The 19208-nt window shown below is 38.8% G+C and overlaps 1 protein-coding gene across 4 annotated transcripts in view; it reads right to left on the reverse strand.

Moving 5' to 3' along the window:
- Nucleotides 1-19208, reverse strand: part of MTHFD2L (methylenetetrahydrofolate dehydrogenase (NADP+ dependent) 2 like) — a 146387-nt gene that overhangs the window by 119926 nt on the left and 7253 nt on the right. The window lies entirely within an intron of this gene.

Consider the following 19208-nt stretch of genomic DNA (forward strand, 5'->3'; position numbering starts at 1 on the left):
TCATTCACTAACAATAACAAATAAAAGATTTAAGTGCCATGCGAGAAAGGATTGTTTTTATTTTTCCTTTGTACCTGTATTCTAGCACCTAGTACAGTGCCTGGCACATAGTAGGCCTTTCATAAATATTTACTGATCAGCGGCAGCTAGGTGGCACAGTGGATAAAGCACCAGCTCTGAATTCAGAAGGATCTGAGTTCAAATGTGGCCTCAAACACCTGACACTTACAGTGTAACCCTGGGCAAGTTACTTAACCCTCATTGCCCTGAAAAATAAATAAATAAATAAAATTTTACTGATCAATTAAGGGTAAAACACATGACATTTTCCCATAACCAGCAAGGTACCTGGTACACAACTCTTGCCAAATGCTCATTGGCACTTAACATTTGCTTGTTGATCAGCTGGAATAAATTGCAGCAGGAAACAAAATAAATAGCAAAATGAAGACACTTATTTGTAATGTCCTTTCATCTAAAAGAATCAGCTTAGTAAACTAGTTGGTCTGTTTTTAAGCAGGCTGTAAAGTTGATGCCCAGCACAGGGTCAGACCCTGGTGGGGACCAGACATTGAGGATCTACACTACACTGAGGATCAGAGTACAAGCATTGTCATCAACATCAGGGAAGTCTGGATGATGACTTCAAGGGCCAAGCTAGAGAGACTTTGGTCTGGAGGTTATTTCCTAACAAGATTGACATGAAGAGATCACATGAGGGGTTATTGGCAGTCCTGGTTTGGTTCATTTCATTTACATACCTGTCCTTCAAGCAAATAAAATTATATCAAAATAATCAAAACTAAATGTGCTGCTGACTCCCTAGAGCAGGGTAGCTGCTTTATCTTGTGGATAATCATTTTTTTTTGAGCAAATCAAAAGTTAGTCCCCTAAAATATATTTAAAAACGAATGCAGGGGGCAGCTAGGTGGCACAGTGGATAAAGCACCGGCCCTGGATTCAGGCAGAACTGAGTTCAAATTTTACCTCAGACACTTGACACTTACTAGCTGGGTGACCCTGGACAAGTCACTTAACCCTCATTTCCCTCCCCCCCCCCCAAAAAAAGCTAATGAAAAGTGTCTTTATTTGCTAATAAGTTCCCAGTCCATTGCTTGCCATGTAACTCACTTGTTATGTCTTATCTTAATTGTATATGTTCTACAATTAAATTGATTTTAGGGATTTATGACCACGACAAGGTTGAAAAAAAAAAGTCACTACACTCACTCAGTTCTCTGGAGGCCCTATGCTTTGTAGCTTCAGGCAGATTCAAATATTTTGAACTTAATATACTATTGGCAATATAATAGAAATGTGCAAGCTTCGTATCATTAAATTTGGAATAAAAATGAACCTTTAATGCCCTTCTGTGAGGCAATGTTTTGTTGTTTTTCTTTTTAATTTAAAAATGCACTGACTTAAAGCAGTTTTCTTTAATGCATCACCACTGAATGGTCTAAAAATGACATTTCACCAGGAAAGGCAAATTATTATAAAACAATTAGCTAGATTCTTGCAGGTTATAATACTCTTTCTTCACAGCATAGAAAGTTGAATTTACCCTTTCAGAGGCCAGAGGTATAATACAGTCACTCTCAAAATAGCAGCAACTCTGGTAGGTAGGAAATGATGGCAACGTTATTAAGGAGAATGAATGGATGAAAAAGCATTTGTTAAGTGATTACTTAATACAAATTAACTGGGGCAGCTCAGTAACCTAGAGTCAGTTAAGATTCATCTTCATGAATTCAAATTTAGCCTCAGACACCTACTAATTGTGTGACCCTGGACAAGTCACTTAACCCTTTTTGCCTCAGTTTCCTCATCTGTCAGTTGAGCTGGAAAAAGAAATGGCAAACCAGTATCTTTGCCAAGAAAGCTCCCAAATGGGGTCACAAAGAGTCAGCCAGCATGAAAATGACTGAACAAAAACATCTGTCAATCACTATACCAGGCACTGAAGCTATAAATAGAAAAGCAAGACAGTCTCAGCTCTCAGGGAACTTGCATTCTAATAAAGGAAAACAACATATATGAGCGTCCAGCTGCAGGGCAAATGGAAAAGACTAGTGGCCCTCACAGTATAGAAACAAGATAGATGTTAATGTATCTTCTTCAGTGTCATTTCCACATCCATTTCTTTTTTTAATCATAAAAGTATTTTATTATTTTCCAGTTACATGTAGAGATAGTTTTCAACATTTGTTTTTATAAGATTTCTAGTTTCAAATTTTTCTGCCTCCCTCCCTTCCTTCCCCCTACCCCAAGACAGCAAGCAATCTGATATAGGTTATATATGTACAATCACATTAAACATATCTCTGCATTGGTCATGTTATGAAAGAAGAATTAGAGCAAAAGAGGAAAACCTCAAAATAAGAAAAGCAAAAAAAGTAGAAATAGTATGGTTCAATCTGCATCCATATTCCACAGTTCTTTTTTTTTTCTGAATTTGGAGAGCCTTTTCCATCATGAGTCCTTTGGAACTATCTTGTACTATTTATTGTATTGCTGAGAAGAATCAAGTCTATCACAGTTGATCACACACAATGTTGTTGATACTGTATACAATGTTCTCCTGGTTCTGCTTATCTCACTCAGCATCAGTTCATATAAATCTTTCAAGGTTTCTCTGAAATCCATCTGCTCATCATTTCTTACAGAACAATAGTATTCCATTACATTCATATAACACAACTTGTTCGGCCATTCCCCAATTGATGGGCATCGCTTTAATTTCCAATTCCTTGCCACCACAAAAAGAGCAGCTATAAATATTTTTTGTATATGTGGGTCCTTTTCCCTTTTTTATGATCACTTTAGGAAAAAGACATAATAGTGGTATTGCTGGGTCAAAGGGTATGCACAGCTTTATAGCCCTTTGGGCATAGTTCCAAATTGCTCTCCAGAATGGTTGGATCAATTCATAGCTCCACAAACAATGCATTAGTGTTCCAATTTTTCCACAGCTTCTCTAAGATTGATCATTTCCCTTTTTTGTCATTTTAGCCAATCTGATAGGTGTGAGGTGGTACCTCAGGAGTTGTTTTAATTTACATTTCTCTAATTAGTAGTGATTTAGAGCATTTTTTCATATTGCAATAGATAGCTTTGATTTTCTTTTTCATCAGAAAACTGCCTGTTCATATCCTTTGACCATCTCTCAATTGGAGAATGACTAGGATTCTTATAAATTTGATTTAGCTCCTGATATATTTTAGAAACGAGGCCTTTATCAGAAATACTGGCTATAAAAATTATTTCCCAGCTTTCTGCCTCCCTTCTAATTTTGGATGCATTGCTCCCATATCCATTTCTAATGTTGAACGACATGAGTGAGTGCTAAGAATTTTATTTTCAAAGACTTTAATAGTTAGAGCTGTTGAGGCCCCTGTGTAATTTAAGATTCTAAATGTGGATTCTAATGTGTTCCCCCAGTTTGGGGGAAACTGACTAAAAATCACTGATAAAACGAGTTTAGGTTTTTAAGGGTTTATTGGAAAATAGAAAGAAAAAGATTGAGAACAGAATTCTAACAGTCTGGCATTCCTATCTTTCCTCAAATCTCCTGTGAAGTCCTCTGCCGCCACCACCATCAAGTCCGGAAGCCAAAAGGGCCCGCGCTCTCTGCACAGGCTCCCTTTCCTCCTTCCTGTCTCCTCCCAGACCATAGGAGGCTCCTCCAGTTGATTGGCTGGTAGACTTGATAGACAGCACCCATGAGCAAGCGTCATTTCCTGATGCCAAGGAAAAGCCACAATGCCTCTGAGGCATTTTCCTCATGGTGGAGCTCTCCACAGCAAGTCTCCAGTAGGTGGCGTCATTCCAATCATTACACCCCCCTACAAGGATTGTCATCAACATCAGGAAAGGCTGGATGATTATTTCAAGGGTCAGGCTAGAAAGAGGGACTTTGGTCTGGGGGTTGTTGCTATATCTTAGGGTCTTGGGCTGAGGGTCCTGAGCTATGTCCCCTGAGGTTTGAGGGGAGATGGTAGTGGTTTTGAATGACATGTTCCATGCTGACATGTGGCTTAGGATAAATCAGAAGAACTTTCTCCTATGAGGAGCAAAACCAAAGATGACCATCTAACAGGACAGCAATGAAGAGACTATTAAAGTTTAGATTGGCCAACTAGATAATCAGGACAGATACCCCTAAGAAGTAAGGGGACATAAAATTCTATAGCAGGAAAGTCAATTAGGCATGGCTACTACCTGACCAGAGCTAGGAGACAGAGATAACTCCAAAGGTCAGGACCATCATTTCAAACAAAATCCCCCTCGACTCTCAGGAATATGACAAGCATCCAGGCTTTCCCCAACTCACCTCAAAAAGGAACTTTCTATTTTCAGGTGGTCACCCCATCTACACTCTAAAAGCATTTGTCCTGTGTCTGATTCAGAGAGGTTAAAGTTCTAGACTTTCCTCCTGGCCACATCCTCTTGTGCCAAATAAAAACCTTGCTTTTATTTTTAATCAGGACATGCGTGCATTTTTTGTTTGTTTTTAGTGAGGCAATTGGGGTTAAGTGACTTTCCCAGGGTCACACAGCTAGTAAGTGTTAAGTGTCTGAGGCCATATTTGAACTTAGGTACTCCTGACTCCAGGGCTGGTGCTCTATCCACTGTGCCACCTAGCTGCCCCATGGACATGTGTGTGTTTTAATTCTTTAATAGAGGAAATCCAAGGAGCACTATGTTTTCACCTTTTGCCCTGCTACACATGCCATATCCTATCTTTTCTTCTGGATATCTTGCTTGCCCCATTGATGGTGGTTGGTCAGCAGATGGTGGTGGTGGGAATGGAAGACTCCTCCACAGGGATTGCTTCCTCAAATAATGGCTTCAGAGGCTGGATGGAAAGCAATGTTGGTAGACTGGTAGGCACTGTGTAGGGGGCAGCTAGGGGTTACAGTGATAGAGTATTGAGCTTGGAATCAGGAAGATTCATCTTCATGAGTTCAAATCTGTCCTCAGACACCTACTGGCTGTGTGACCCTGGGCAAGTCACTTAGCCTTCTTCATTTTAGTTCCTCATCTGTAAAATGAGCCAAAGAAGGAAATAGCAAACCACTTCAGTACCCTTGTCAAGAAAAGCCCAAATGGGGTCACAAAGAGTTGGATGCAACTAAAATGACTCAACAACAACAGGCACTGCATGGGAACTTAGAAAACAAGGACTGACTCAATTACAAAGAAATTAACATTTAAGTCCCAAGTACACTTTTATGAGTAATAGACAGAGAGAATACTCAGCAGAGAATCAAAACACAATTTTGAAAGCCCAAGCTCTACTACTAACTAGCTGGGAAACCTTGGGCCAGTCAGAAATGCTCTGCTATTCAGTTTATTCTTCTGGGGAAAATGAAGTTAAATTAAAGGATGCCCAAGGTTTCTTTCAGCTCACAGGCTCTAAAGTCTAATAATGCTATCTTGGAAAAGAGAACGAAATAACAATTTGATATGAAAACCAGCAATTTGGTTTTGTCTCCCTGGCAAGAGATTTTAAAAATAAAGGGAATGATGTGCCAGATATAGAGCAATTAACAGCTGAGTGCACAGGACAAAAGAGAGAGGAGATTGACAGGGTAAAATCCTCATGAATTAACAAAAGAAAACTGGAATCTTTAAAGTGCTCACTCAGTGCCCCTCCCAGACCCGCCTCAACAGAGTCTGCAGCAGAAATAGAAGCTGACTAATAGGCTTGGGCCTGGGAATAATCTTGCCATGTTATTATTCCCCTGCAGGGACTCTACCCTGGCCCAACAACATCGAGTTGAGAAAGGAGGGAGGAGATGAGATTTGTTACTTTCTGAGAGGGCCCAGACCTCCATGGCTATGCCCAGAAGACTCTCCCTATACTCCATTCACTCTGCAAAAAGCAGCAGATGCTGATTTGGACCCAAAGAAGAAAAGGAAGAGAGCTACTAGAGAAAGTGGAGTGATGGGTCAGTGTGCTTGGCAACACTAAATCCTGAATAAAACAGGATTAAAACCCAGTTGGGACTAGCCCAGTCATACCAGAAGGTACTCAGGTCAGGGATACAGGATAGGGAGCCTTATGACTCCTAATGGCAAGGAGACTGAGGTAGCCTGACATCCAACCTGTTGGTGTGTAGATACATCATATCATAGCATCATCATTTTAGAATTGGTAGAAACCTTAGAGATTAGTCTTACTCCTTTACTTTACTATGGGGAAACTGAGGCTAAAAGAAATTTAATGACTTAGCCAAGATCACACTAGATAAGGACAAATCGGAAACAACTGAATTAAAAAACCCAGTGTTCAATAAAGTCAAGGGATGCAAATATCATAGCAAAGGATCTCATATTTGTTAATAATTGCTGGAAAAATTAGAAAGCAATTTGAAAGCAAGTAGGTTTAAACCAAGATCTAACACAATCTACAAAATGGATAATATGTGACCGGAATATTAAAAAGTTCCACCGCAATTATTACAGGCCATCTTTTTGTGCTTTGGCAACCTATCTTCTATTTATAGATCATGCTTAATTAGACTTGTTACTATATATAGTTGTTAAATACCAATACTGAAATACTTCCTATTAACATCTTTCTTATTTTCCTTGCTTTACTCAGAAAGCAGGCAAAAAGTTTATATGTATATATGTATGTGTGTATATATGCATGTATGTGTATACATGTGTTGTGGCATATATGTGTGTATACAATAATATGCATATATTAGAGGCAGAAAGTATATTGTGTATGTGCATATATAGATGTATACATTTTATATGTGTGTATGTTATAAATCGCATGCAATGTGTATGTAATATATACATAATTTGTATATGCATATATATCTAATAGTATACAATGCATTCTCATACACATACATATAATATTAAAGGAACATATTATACACATGTGTGCATTAATGTGTGCATACATGCATATATCATATAAGTACATGCACATGTGTGTGTACATTTTACACATATATATTTTTATATAAAAAGTTTATGGCATACATACATACATACATACATACATACACACACACATACACCTCCTGTTTGTGGTATACTAATATCTGGATATGGTATACATGTCTGTACATGTATGTGTATATATGTGTTTGTGTGTTGTGTGTGCATGTTACATATGTACATGTACCGCTTACCTGTTATATATGTACGTGTACACACACATATACTATGGATACATACTTTTACATATCCATATATATGTATGTATATGTAGTCATATACACAACAACAGAGAAGTTTCTTCAGCTTCTCTACTCCCTGTAGTAGTAGAGACAAAATGAACCCAGATTCAATGGATGAGACCCAGCTTTACTAGAACAAGTATTTTCTGTTGGTGGTACAGGATTTGACTAAAGCCACCATGTTTCTGCCCGGCTGACCCTTTCTTACGGTCAGCCCAGAGACAGGAGAATTTCAAGGGAAATGTAGAATGACCTTGCTGAAGTTATCTCACTCAAAACCACACCTCCTGAAAGCTTTTCCCCTCTCAGTATTCTGATATCACCACACTGCACCAAACCACCCTCAAATCCAGTAAACCAATAGATTTGAATGATGCTAGCCAATTAGCTTTGAGCAATTAGCTACTTAGAAATTAGAGCACCAATTACTGCACCAATTCTGGGGCATTAAGCACTTATTAAAGGATATTAAATATTTGTAAAGATAGAGCACACAGCTCAGAAATTTAAGAAGGAGAGATAGTGGGGAGTGAGAGTAGACTGTGTCTGCTCCCTCCAAGTTCCAAAACCAAGAGAGAGAGATCAGCGAGGGTAAGCTCCCTGAGGTCAGGAGGAGAGGCGGCCCTTCCACACTGCTCAACGCTAAAACTTGGGACAATTATAGGGCAACTCCATATAATTTTATATGCCACAGTGGACTACTAATAAATAATTCACAATTATTTTAATATTTGCCATTTCTCTCTCTCTCTCTCTCTCTCTCACACACACACACACACACAGTAGGTCTAAATCATTCATGCAAAAAAAAAATTAAGGGCCTACCAAATGAATATCATTATGAAAGACTCACAGAGATTTGATAAGGAACGATTCTGATGCTCAATGACTGGAACTTGGGTAGAAATATGAACAGCTATATCACTGGTAATTGAGGAACCAAACATATGAAGTGAGCTCATAAGACGTATGTTCTAAATGATTGAGCTAACCAAACCTTTAACCTTTGAGTTCCATGAGACACCTCTATGGATTGCTTGAAAATGTGTGTCAATGATGATGCAGACATAGCCTAAGTGTCTGCCTTTCTGCTCCTTCACCTCCTTAAACCACCTCAACCTCAGATCCCAGGTTAAGGATTCATCAGATATTAACACAATAGTATCACACTGCTACGAGACACTCAACTCCTTAGTTTCCATCAATGTTTGAGAACCAGAAATCTAAATTTTTAATGAAAATATCAAAATAACCCAAGATTCAAGACGGAACAAGGTTGACCTGACATTCACTGTTTATTCAAGATAGCCTACCTACAATCATATCTTTCCGTCTTTTTCCAGTTTTATCTAATTAATAATTTAGTCATAAGTCTTGCAATAATTCTAGCTTATTTCTAGCAAATTTCTCTTTTAAGCAGGGAAAAAGTATATTTTGGAGACCCTGTTAACTGTTATTTCAAGATTGCAAAAATTAAACATGGAGAGGAATTTGGAGGACTGTCTTTCAAAACTTAAAAAATGACATTAAGAAAACTGAAGTATAACCAGGTAATAGGACACCTGACAAATCTCAGTAGCAAGAGATAGATAGAATCTAGGAAAATGGAAAGAATAGTGTTTGCCAATAAGCAAAAGAAGAGATACAACTTCAGCTGTGAGGAGGGTCCCAGGGAACATGCATCTAAGTGCTTACTATATGCCAGACACTGTGCTAAGGGCTGTACAAATATTATTTCAACTGATACTCACAACCACCCTGTGAGGTTGATGCCCATTTTAGAGTTGAGGAGACTGAGGCAGAGAGGGATTAAAATTACTTGCCCAGGGGGCAGCTAGGTGGCACAGTGGATAGAGCACTGGCCCTGTAGTCAGGAGGACCTGAGTTCAAATCTGGCCTCAGACACTTAACACTTACTAGCTGTGTGACCCTAGGCAAGTCACTTAACCCCAATTGCCTCACCACACACACACACAAAAAAAAAAAATTACTTGCCCAGGGTCACAGAGCTAGTAAGTGTCTGAATCTGGATTTGAATTCAGGTCTTCCTGACTCCAAGCTGTTCAACTGGTTTCAGCATTAAAATTGTCCTCTGTACATCCAATTAGAACAAATTATCTAAATGTTCTAAATGGAATAATGGCCTCAGATGGACTGACTGTTATAACTAGCAGGGTCCTCAGAGAACACCTAAGCTCAAGTGGGGCCAGCAGGACCAAGATCAAGGTATCAGAACATTGTCTAAAACTAAACAAGAAATAGCAGTTGGCAAATACTTTGTTTGCTTACTAGAGTCACCTTCCTATAAGAAAAATCAAATGAGGGGCAGCTAGGTGGCACAGTGCATAAAGCACTGGCCCTGGATTCAGGAGAACCTGAGTTCAAATCTGGCCTTAGCCTTAGACACTTGAAACTTATTAGCTGTGTGACCCTGGGCAAATCACTTAACCACAATTTCCTCACCAAAAAGTGCATTATCAATGCAAGTTAAGCTAGCTAAAAAAAAAAGATTTAAATAATTTTTCAAAGTTATAGGCAGGGGGCAGCTAGGTGGCACAGTGGATAGAGCACCAGCCCTGGAGTCAGGAAGACCTGAGTTCAAATCCGGCCTCAGACACTTGACACTAGCTGTGTGACCCTGGGCAAGTCACTTAATCCCAATTGCCTCACGCACGCCTCCCCCCAAAAAGTTATAGGCAGGTCGACAAGATTGAAGCAAATAACAGAAAAATAAACATTTAGACACAGTTACATGTTAGAAAAGTAATCTTTCACTGAGGATTTGTCTTTTTCCTCCTTTTGTATCCTGTACACTTAGCACAGGACCTGACACATAGTGTGCTTAATATACATATATTGATTGAGTGATTATCTTAGAAGTCTGTTTAAGCTATGCAAGTTATTTCATGACTATAACGATACAGTTTAGATCCTTACAACAACCCTGGGAGGTAGATGCTATTATTACCACCACCACTCCCTTTTTACAGATGAGGAATTGAGAAAGACAGAAGTTAAATGCCTTGTCCAGAGTCAAGAACCAGTAAGTCTCTGACACAGGATTCTAACTTATACCTTCCTGACTCCAAGTCCAGTGATCTATCCACTATATAAATAGAAAAGTTTGATTTATTTCTTGAATGTTAAATGGCTCAATTTTTGGAAGACATACCAAAGACCTGATTTTCCCATAAAAACAGTTAATAGAAATTATCACTATAACCCTGACATTAAGGACAATACCACTTATGAAAATAAATGGCACCATGAATGATTTTGGCCTCAAATTTATTCTTTTAAAGTTATTTCACCTGATTGATATTTCATGAAAGAATTGTTTTAACATATTGCATAACCACAGTGTTCTATCAGCTCCTCAAAAGTCAGAAAACAAACCCAAGAAGACACTTTATTTTAAGGCTTTAAATAGCAGAAAAATGTGTGATGGCTGTTTGGTTTTTCTTGATGAATCAAAATGGAGGCAGGTGGAGAGGTTTATCAAATGAAATAAAGGTCCCTTTTCAAGAGATAAAATAATATTTTAATTCATATTTCAGGACAATTAAACATAGAGTCGGACTTTACACTCATAGCAGCCTATCAGGAAACATTAAATTCCTGAAAGTATTGTTCTATTACTTAAAAAGAAACAAAAAATAACAAAAACACAAAGCTGGGGACCAGGGGGAAGGGAGGAAGACAGTGGTGGACTCTGGAAGGTGGAATCTCTTCTCTCTGCTGCTCCTACAAGAGAAAAGAGAAACCAATGAGCATCAACACACTGTCTTGTGCCCTTCCCACCTAAGACCCACAATTCTACTTCCTGTCTTATTCCTCAGCAAAAGATAGGGTATTCAGTCCCCACCTAACAAAAATAGAAGATTGATTATTCAGCCTTCAAAAGAGAGACACACAGTGATTCAGAAGGAAAAGTAATTGTATGTGAATCACAAGTAAAGGAAACTTATACTAGAAAGTACCATCAACAACATTAAAAATAATTATCTGCAATTTTAATGCATACATAACCCCACCACCAAATCTACGTTTGAATTAATAAAGACCTGGAAGAAAATTCCAGCCCTGATACTTAACCCATCCACAGACACATCATTCAACCTCTCTTGGTCTGTTTCCTCATCTGTAGTTTTGTGATAATACCTATAGTGTTAAGCTCACCAGGAAGTTGCTGGAGGCAGCTAGGAAACACAACAGACAGAAAGATGTACTTGTGTATGATATGATTATGGATTTGAGTCAGATTAAACTCTGACCATGGGGTCTGGAAGGTACCCAGACCTGCCCCAGTATAGTTTGTTAGAAGTTTATTGCTTGTCAAAATTCTCACTGTCTCCTTTAAGTTTTATTGCCAATTAACAGTATTTTTACTTCTGCTCAGTCTCCCCACTTGTCAGCTACATATTAGTTTTGTCTGCAATCTATCATGTGTCAGAACCCCAGTCAGTGGGTCAGGGAGTTTGCCCACCAATTCAATACTCGGGACTCAAGAAGAAAGGATGGGACTAGGCACAGAATGCAGCCATTGAGTTGAGACCAGATGTTAAGTAACATTGTCTCTTTTTCTCAGAGCAGAATCCCCTTGGCCTTGGGGTCCCAACAATGGATTATTCTTTTCTTCCCAACATAGCCAAAGATAAATTTTAACCCTGTCATCCTTATCTTTAGAGACAGGGGCCTGGAGAGGGGAGTCAGTGGGAACTGTGAGATGTGAAACATCTGACTCTCACTCCCCTGTTTCCTTTTCCTTTGGTTTGACCTTGTTCCCCCTCCCCTTTTCCCCCTTGTCCCTGGAACACGTATGCATGTCTCCATACGCACCCTGGGTGAGACAGGATTGGATGTTAGATTGTGAGCTCATCCACCCTAGGTGTATGTGGGGACAGTCCTTTTCAAGATTACTATAAAAACCTAGAGGATTGGGCATATCTTTGCAAGACTTCAATGTGTAATTGGGTTTTGCCCGTCCTCATGAGGATGTAATAAATCTGTCTCTGCTTGACTTGGTGGTCTCCTCGAGTTATTTGGGTAAACTGAGGCAGTTTGCTCCATACAGATGGGGGCGCGTCCGGGATCTCTTTGGGGATCTTTGGAGACTCCCAGGAGCCTGTCCTTCTGAACAAGGACGTCCCTGCTGAGTTCAGCAGGTTCAGGGGTCTGGCTCTTGGTGAGGCTTCTCAGCATCCATGTCCGGAAAGAGAGAGACTTAAAAGCCAACCAGACACAGGGATGCCGGCTAAAGTAATGAGGAGTATCCGGATTGGTTCGGTCACAACGTGTGCACAGACCCAGACTGGTGAGTAACTGGGTGACCATTCAGGGGGATTTCTAGGAAGAAATCGGGGAACCCCTAGTTATCATCCTAAGGTCTGTTGAAGTTTTGCAGGGTTGAACAGGTCACTAGGACTGAATAGACACCCTGATACGAGATACAGAATTAACCTTAGGGTGCCCTCTAGGTCCTATTGAGTTTGCGGGGTTGAAAAGGTCTGGGGACGCCCAACCAACAATAGACACCCCGAACAAAATATAGGAACGCCCCTAGGGGGGGTTTAGTACCTGTTGTTTGCAGGATTGAAAAACCGGCTAGATGGTAGAGACCTTTTAAAGGTGGAGGTCCATGCTGAGCCAGGGTTGAATAGACATCCTGAGCAAAAACAGGAGCCCGGTGAGTTCAGGGTTAAAAAGTCCAGACCAGGCTAGGATCTTGAACAAAATACGGGTAGAACATCTAGAGTAGGGCAAGTTTAAAGAGCCAGAGGAGGCTGGAAAAAATCCTGGATTAGATAATTGGAAGGAGACCTTTTCAATTGAAATTAAAAGTAGAGGTCCAGGAGTAAAAATTCCATCAAAATAACTGTATTGACAAAAGAAGAAGAAAGGGAAATTGATCCCTGCAGTCTGGGTTAGAGAAGGGACTGAGAAGGGGATTGTAGAATTGTAAATTACTCAGAATTTGAATTGAGCCATTGAAATGTGATCTGTCTGCAGCCCTAGGTAAAAGGCTGCTGACCACAAAGGAGAAAGAGTGAGTGTGAAGTTTGTTCTTAGGGAACACCTAAAGTTTGTAATAGGCAGATTAAAGAAGAGAATCCCCTGGGTCTATCTTAAAATAGATAAATGGGGTTATTTGGTGAGATATTGGCTAAGCTGCCACTTTGCTAGTTTCAGATGGTTTAAGTATGTTGAGAAGGTACGAGGAAGTTTGATTAAGTGAGGAGGAATGAATGGTTAGGAAGTTGTTTGCTAGCCTACATGGTCTGCCCTGTCTGCATTGACTGTGACCAGGGGTATGAGAGTGAATAGTTAGGATTTTTGAGAAAGAGAAAGAGAGGAAAGTAGAAGGAAAGAGAGAGAGAGAGAGAGAAAGAAGAAAGAAAAGAAAGCCACCCCTTCCCCTTTTTCTGCTGTGGGGGAGGAGAGAGCATAAGTCTGTGCTTGGAATTTAGAAGGAAAAGTTTTGTTTAATTGAAGAAGCTACCCTTAAAAAAAAAAAAAAACAACTTGCTAGGTTAAGGAAGTGGGGGAGGAGCAGGGGGAATCTTGCTGCTCTGGCATTGTCTTTCAGACTAATTTGGAGGACTAAATGTGGCATTAAAATATTCCTTTAAACTAGCAAAAGAAAAGTTTGTGTAATTAGGGAATCAAGAAGGGTAATTGAATTTGATTGGGCTATCTATTTAAGAAACTTTGGGAATCATACAAACTATATACTGCCACTTAAAAAATTTTCTTTTGTAATGGAACTGTTTAAGGAGAAACAAAAACAGGAAAATAGGAAGTGTTTAGATTAAGTGATTATGGGATGAATTAATACTAATATGAAATTATCAATGAGGTTCTATACGATATCGTTCAGAAAATAAATTGGGGTTTAATTGAATTAATTCTGATTTAACTCTAAGTGAAATATATACTGTTCTATTTGTGTAACTTTAAGCTGACTACCTCAAGGTGATTTGTAATATGGAAAGGAAAAGTGCCCAATAGTTTAATAGTTTATTGTATTGGAGATATGGTCAGATTTGGACTCTCTAAATTACTTTGGGTTATGAATTTAATTGAATGTGATAATGGTTTTCTGTGAAGTGGGCATAGTAAGAATATTCTTAGCTGTATATTAAGGCTTTAAGATCCAACAGATCCTCAGTAAAGTATAGTGATTTGCTTTTTTTCTAAAAGTTAGAAGCTTGATGGGATCTCTTTGTGAAATGTAATTTGGTATTAGAGGGGGATGGGACTTGAAATCCTTAGTGCAGTCTCTTACCTTGAAGGACAGGAAGAAACGAAATCTAGAGATAAAGAAAAAAAAAAACTGGCAAAAGAAACTGCTGGATTACTTCAAGTTGTATTGTGATCTGGTATACTGTAGTTTGAAAGAACAACTACAACTACAACAAGAGATAATGAGAGGATTTAAAAAGGGGCCTAGTAAAATTTGTTATTATGATTGGAACGGGTTATTTGAATATTTCCTCTTTGGTTTGGAAGAAGCTGAAATTCCTCCCCACTGCAAACACTTTAGATGAGAGAGAAGGGGAGCAGAGATAAAGTTAAGCTAATTTGTTGCAATGGTGATTTGATATTGATAACAATCATGTTCAAACTTACTGTGATTTGTGAAATTGTGTTAATTAATGGAAAAAGCTTTTCTGGAATCCTGAATATCTGAATATTTGAGTTTTATTCTTAAGGTTTGGTATATATTTCTATTATGAGAATGGACAAAGTGGAAGTTTGTTATTGCAACATTGAATTAATTGGTTATTGAATTAATACAAGAACATCTAAATAATTTGTAAGTTATGAGAAAGATCTTGCTGTTTTGATCTGGATTTATTGGTGCTAAGTAATAGTTAAATTGGTGCCTGAACTTGTCATGTATGACATGTTAGTGAACAATAAGTAACTTATGAGCTATCTTGTATCATCTTAATAGGGAATCTGAAGTTTACTTATGTTTTTATTTAATTGGAATTAGAACATGTGTAGAAACACATGCAAACTAGTTGTCACTTTAAAGATGTTCCCATTGTTTAGAGGAATTCTGAGGACAGTATCTTATGTTTAACATCTAAACCCATTTTACCATGTGCTATTGTGTGGGGCATTTTCTAGTTTGTTCCCAGTATGCAATTTGGGATTGCTTACACTTATTTCAACCATTGCTTGTTATTGAGCATCTCAAAGCAGATTCATTTGTGTAGTGCTAACCTATGGATGAAAAGAGAAACCTATTTAAGTACAAGTATAGTTAATACTTGCTGTCTAGGATATGCGATCCTTGAGAAATGAATTCACTTTTAGTGCTGATTGTTGGGACTTGCTATTTAAGATGTTATGGGACTATTAATCATTATTGCTCTGAGTTTGACTCCAGTTATTACTATCAAGGAATGGTGAGCCATATGATTCATGATACCAGCAACCCTATAGGGGTTTTTACATGTGTGCACTGCAGGTGGAGTTCTCTTGGGAAAGGATGGGAGACCGACTGTTTGGCAAAGGCTGAGGTAGGTGTCTCCTGACTCGGTTTCCCCGAATATTACATATGGAATGCAAACTTTCCCACCTGGCTGATTTTAGGTCTGGCATATTGCATTGGTTGTCCACAAAACTTCTACTGGGAGTTGGGAAAGTACCTTTCCCCCAGAGCTTTGTTCTTTTTCTTTTGTGGCAAGTTCCTATAATCATGTCACTTGATAAGCACGAACACAATATTGTCTCTTCATCCCTAGATTAATACTGTAACATCTGGGTGAGATGCAGGTTTAAGATTTAAGCTATTTGCCTTAGAAATTCTAGTCCCTTTCAGAATCTGAACAACTAGAATGTATAAGCATTTAGCCTTGTCATCTGTCTGTTATTAGTTATGCATGTTAGAAATTGAACCAGAGACATCTCAAGTCTGTTTCAAGAAAACAGAGAAGAGTAAAATATAGAATGTTTTGTTATATAAGTTTATTGTGTAATGTAGAAATAATATCTGTCTATAGAGCATGTCCTGTAATACAAACATGGTTTATTATGGACAACTTATTTGACATGCACTGTTTTGAAATTAATTGGTTAAATGTCATCCTAAGTCTTTTATTAGAATTGAAGTTAACTTGGTAACTCTTATGTAAGTTCATTTGTGGTCATCTTCTTACAAAGGTATTTTGTAACCTAAGTTTTATGTGAGGATTACATCTTAAACAATTGAGTGAAAACTTTTGGAGAAATAAAGTGAAATGGATATAGATGTAATTTGGAAAAATTTAAGGGTTCTGCCATCAGTGGCATTTTGAAACATTTAGATTATATGGCTTGCATGTAGCAAGATAGTGGTAACCCTTTGACTTGTTGTTAATAATGTCTGTCAGATACAGAACTAGGTAAAGCTTTGAACAGCACGGGGCATTCATGACACCTTTCACTGGATGAAGGACATTTGTGAACAGCTTTTCGCTCCTGATGCAGGATCTGGGGGTTCCTGGATTCACTCTTTTGGTTTGCCCCTTTTCCCTATTGTTGTCTTTTAACATTTTTTGTCTTTGTCTCTTTAACCTCTTGATAGTTTGTTTTATCTAGGCTCAAGGCTTTCAATTTTATGTTAGCAATTCCAGACTATATACCCCCTTCATCATCTGGACCAGGCCTGCAAGGATTTCTGCACCTTCCACTGTCAGCTCTACACACATATTCAGCTGGAAGCAGTTACAGAAGAAGAGATCTTCGCCCTCTTTTTCCTTAGCTATTGGAAGGAGGGGTGGGGAAATGTAGTGGTAGCCTGGTGGGCCTGAGTCTAGTTGGGGATACTCAGGCCTAGAAGAGGTCAATTAGAGATTACTCTTTCCTTGGATAAAGTTGGGAAACAGTTGTATTTGCTATTTAAATTTGCTTTGTAAAAGGTTCTAATAGGGGTACCTGAGGTCAAAGATGAAAATTGCTAAGTGAATGGACACTGGGAGCACATCACTGAAATTATAAAGAGGTTTTTAAATCATATTTGTTGTTATAATATTGGTAGTTATTGACATGTATATGGTATATTGGGATAATTAATTAGACCCCAATTTACCTCCTGAAAGATGCCTATGGGACAGGATTAGGTATTCATTTGTAATTTTGGAGTTCTCCTTATACTTGTCCCTGGTTTAGTCCCTTGCTTTATAGGTTTGATACAACGTGCAGTTCAACAGATGCAGCTGATGGTGACTCAGCAGTTCACTGAGAAAAGATTAAAGACCCTGATTCTGAAACTTCACGAAGGAGAGACTGGTGATGAGTTGGACTTGGACTGATGGGCTGAAATCCTGCATGGCTGAAGGGCTCAATGACAGTGACTCAAATCCAGAATATGCTCTCTGAGCATAAAAGAAAAATGGAGGATTGTATGATATGATTATGGATTTGAGTCAGATTAAACTCTGACCATGGGGTCTGGAAGGTACCCAGACCTGCCCCAGTATAGTTTGTTAGAAGTTTATTGCTTGTCAAAATTCTCACTGTCTCCTTTAAGTTTTATTGCCAATTAACAGTATTTTTACTTCTGCTCAGTCTCCCCACTTGTCAGCTACATATTAGTTTTGTCTGCAATCTATCATGTGTCAGAACCCCAGTCAGTGGGTCAGGGAGTTTGCCCACCAATTCAATACTCGGGACTCAAGAAGAAAGGATGGGACTAGGCACAGAATGCAGCCATTGAGTTGAGACCAGATGTTAAGTAACATTGTCTCTTTTTCTCAGAGCAGAATCCCCTTGGCCTTGGGGTCCCAACAATGGATTATTCTTTTCTTCCCAACATAGCCAAAGATAAATTTTAACCCTGTCATCCTTATCTTTAGAGACAGGGGCCTGGAGAGGGGAGTCAGTGGGAACTGTGAGATGTGAAACATCTGACTCTCACTCCCCTGTTTCCTTTTCCTTTGGTTTGACCTTGTTCCCCCTCCCCTTTTCCCCCTTGTCCCTGGAACACGTATGCATGTCTCCATACGCACCCTGGGTGAGACAGGATTGGATGTTAGATTGTGAGCTCATCCACCCTAGGTGTATGTGGGGACAGTCCTTTTCAAGATTACTATAAAAACCTAGAGGATTGGGCATATCTTTGCAAGACTTCAATGTGTAATTGGGTTTTGCCCGTCCTCATGAGGATGTAATAAATCTGTCTCTGCTTGACTTGGTGGTCTCCTCGAGTTATTTGGGTAAACTGAGGCAGTTTGCTCCATACACTTGGAATTAGAAAGACCTGAATTCAAATCCTGCTTCAGGCATTTACTAGCTGTGGGACCCTAGGCAAGTCACTTAAACTCTCTTAGCCTCAATTTCTTTATCTGTAAAATGGAAATAATAATAGCACCTACTTCATTAGGGTTATTTTGATTAAGTGAGTTTATATAGGTAAAGTCCTTTGTGAACCTTAAAGTACTATATATAAATAGTAGTTATATTATTGTTATGTGCAAATGAGTTAATAACGATAAAGTGCTGTGAACATCTGAAAGTTCAAAATAAATGTTACTTATTATATAACTTGAAAACAAACCATCCTCATTCTAAAATAAAAGACAAGCCAGAAACCAATATAAAGGATTAAAGGCAGTTATCAGCAAATTCTTGATAGGATAAGTTTGGCTCAGATTCTTTCTTCACTCATCTTACAAATGGAATTCAATGGTATCCATTATATTAAAACTGAAATAAGTGAATTGATGCAGGGTTATAGAGTTACAGAGGACAGATGACCAGACCAATCAGAACATTATTGAAAATTCAAATGGAGCCCTTAACTATTACTAAATCCCTATATAGGCTTGTGGAAAAGTTTAAAACAAGAAACCTGCTCCCAGCCATAATCCAGCTACCCAAGGAAAACCTATTTAAACAATCACTGCAGTCCTTGACCTCCAAACTACAAGTCTAAGGCAAACAAGAAAGGGAAAAGGGGGAGAGGGGTGTGTGTGTGTGTGTGTGTGTGTGTGTGTGTGTGTGTGTGTGTGT

This window comes from Dromiciops gliroides, chromosome 6 (genome assembly GCF_019393635.1).
Source record: "Dromiciops gliroides isolate mDroGli1 chromosome 6, mDroGli1.pri, whole genome shotgun sequence".
In the NCBI taxonomy this organism is placed as follows: Eukaryota; Metazoa; Chordata; class Mammalia; order Microbiotheria; family Microbiotheriidae; genus Dromiciops; species Dromiciops gliroides.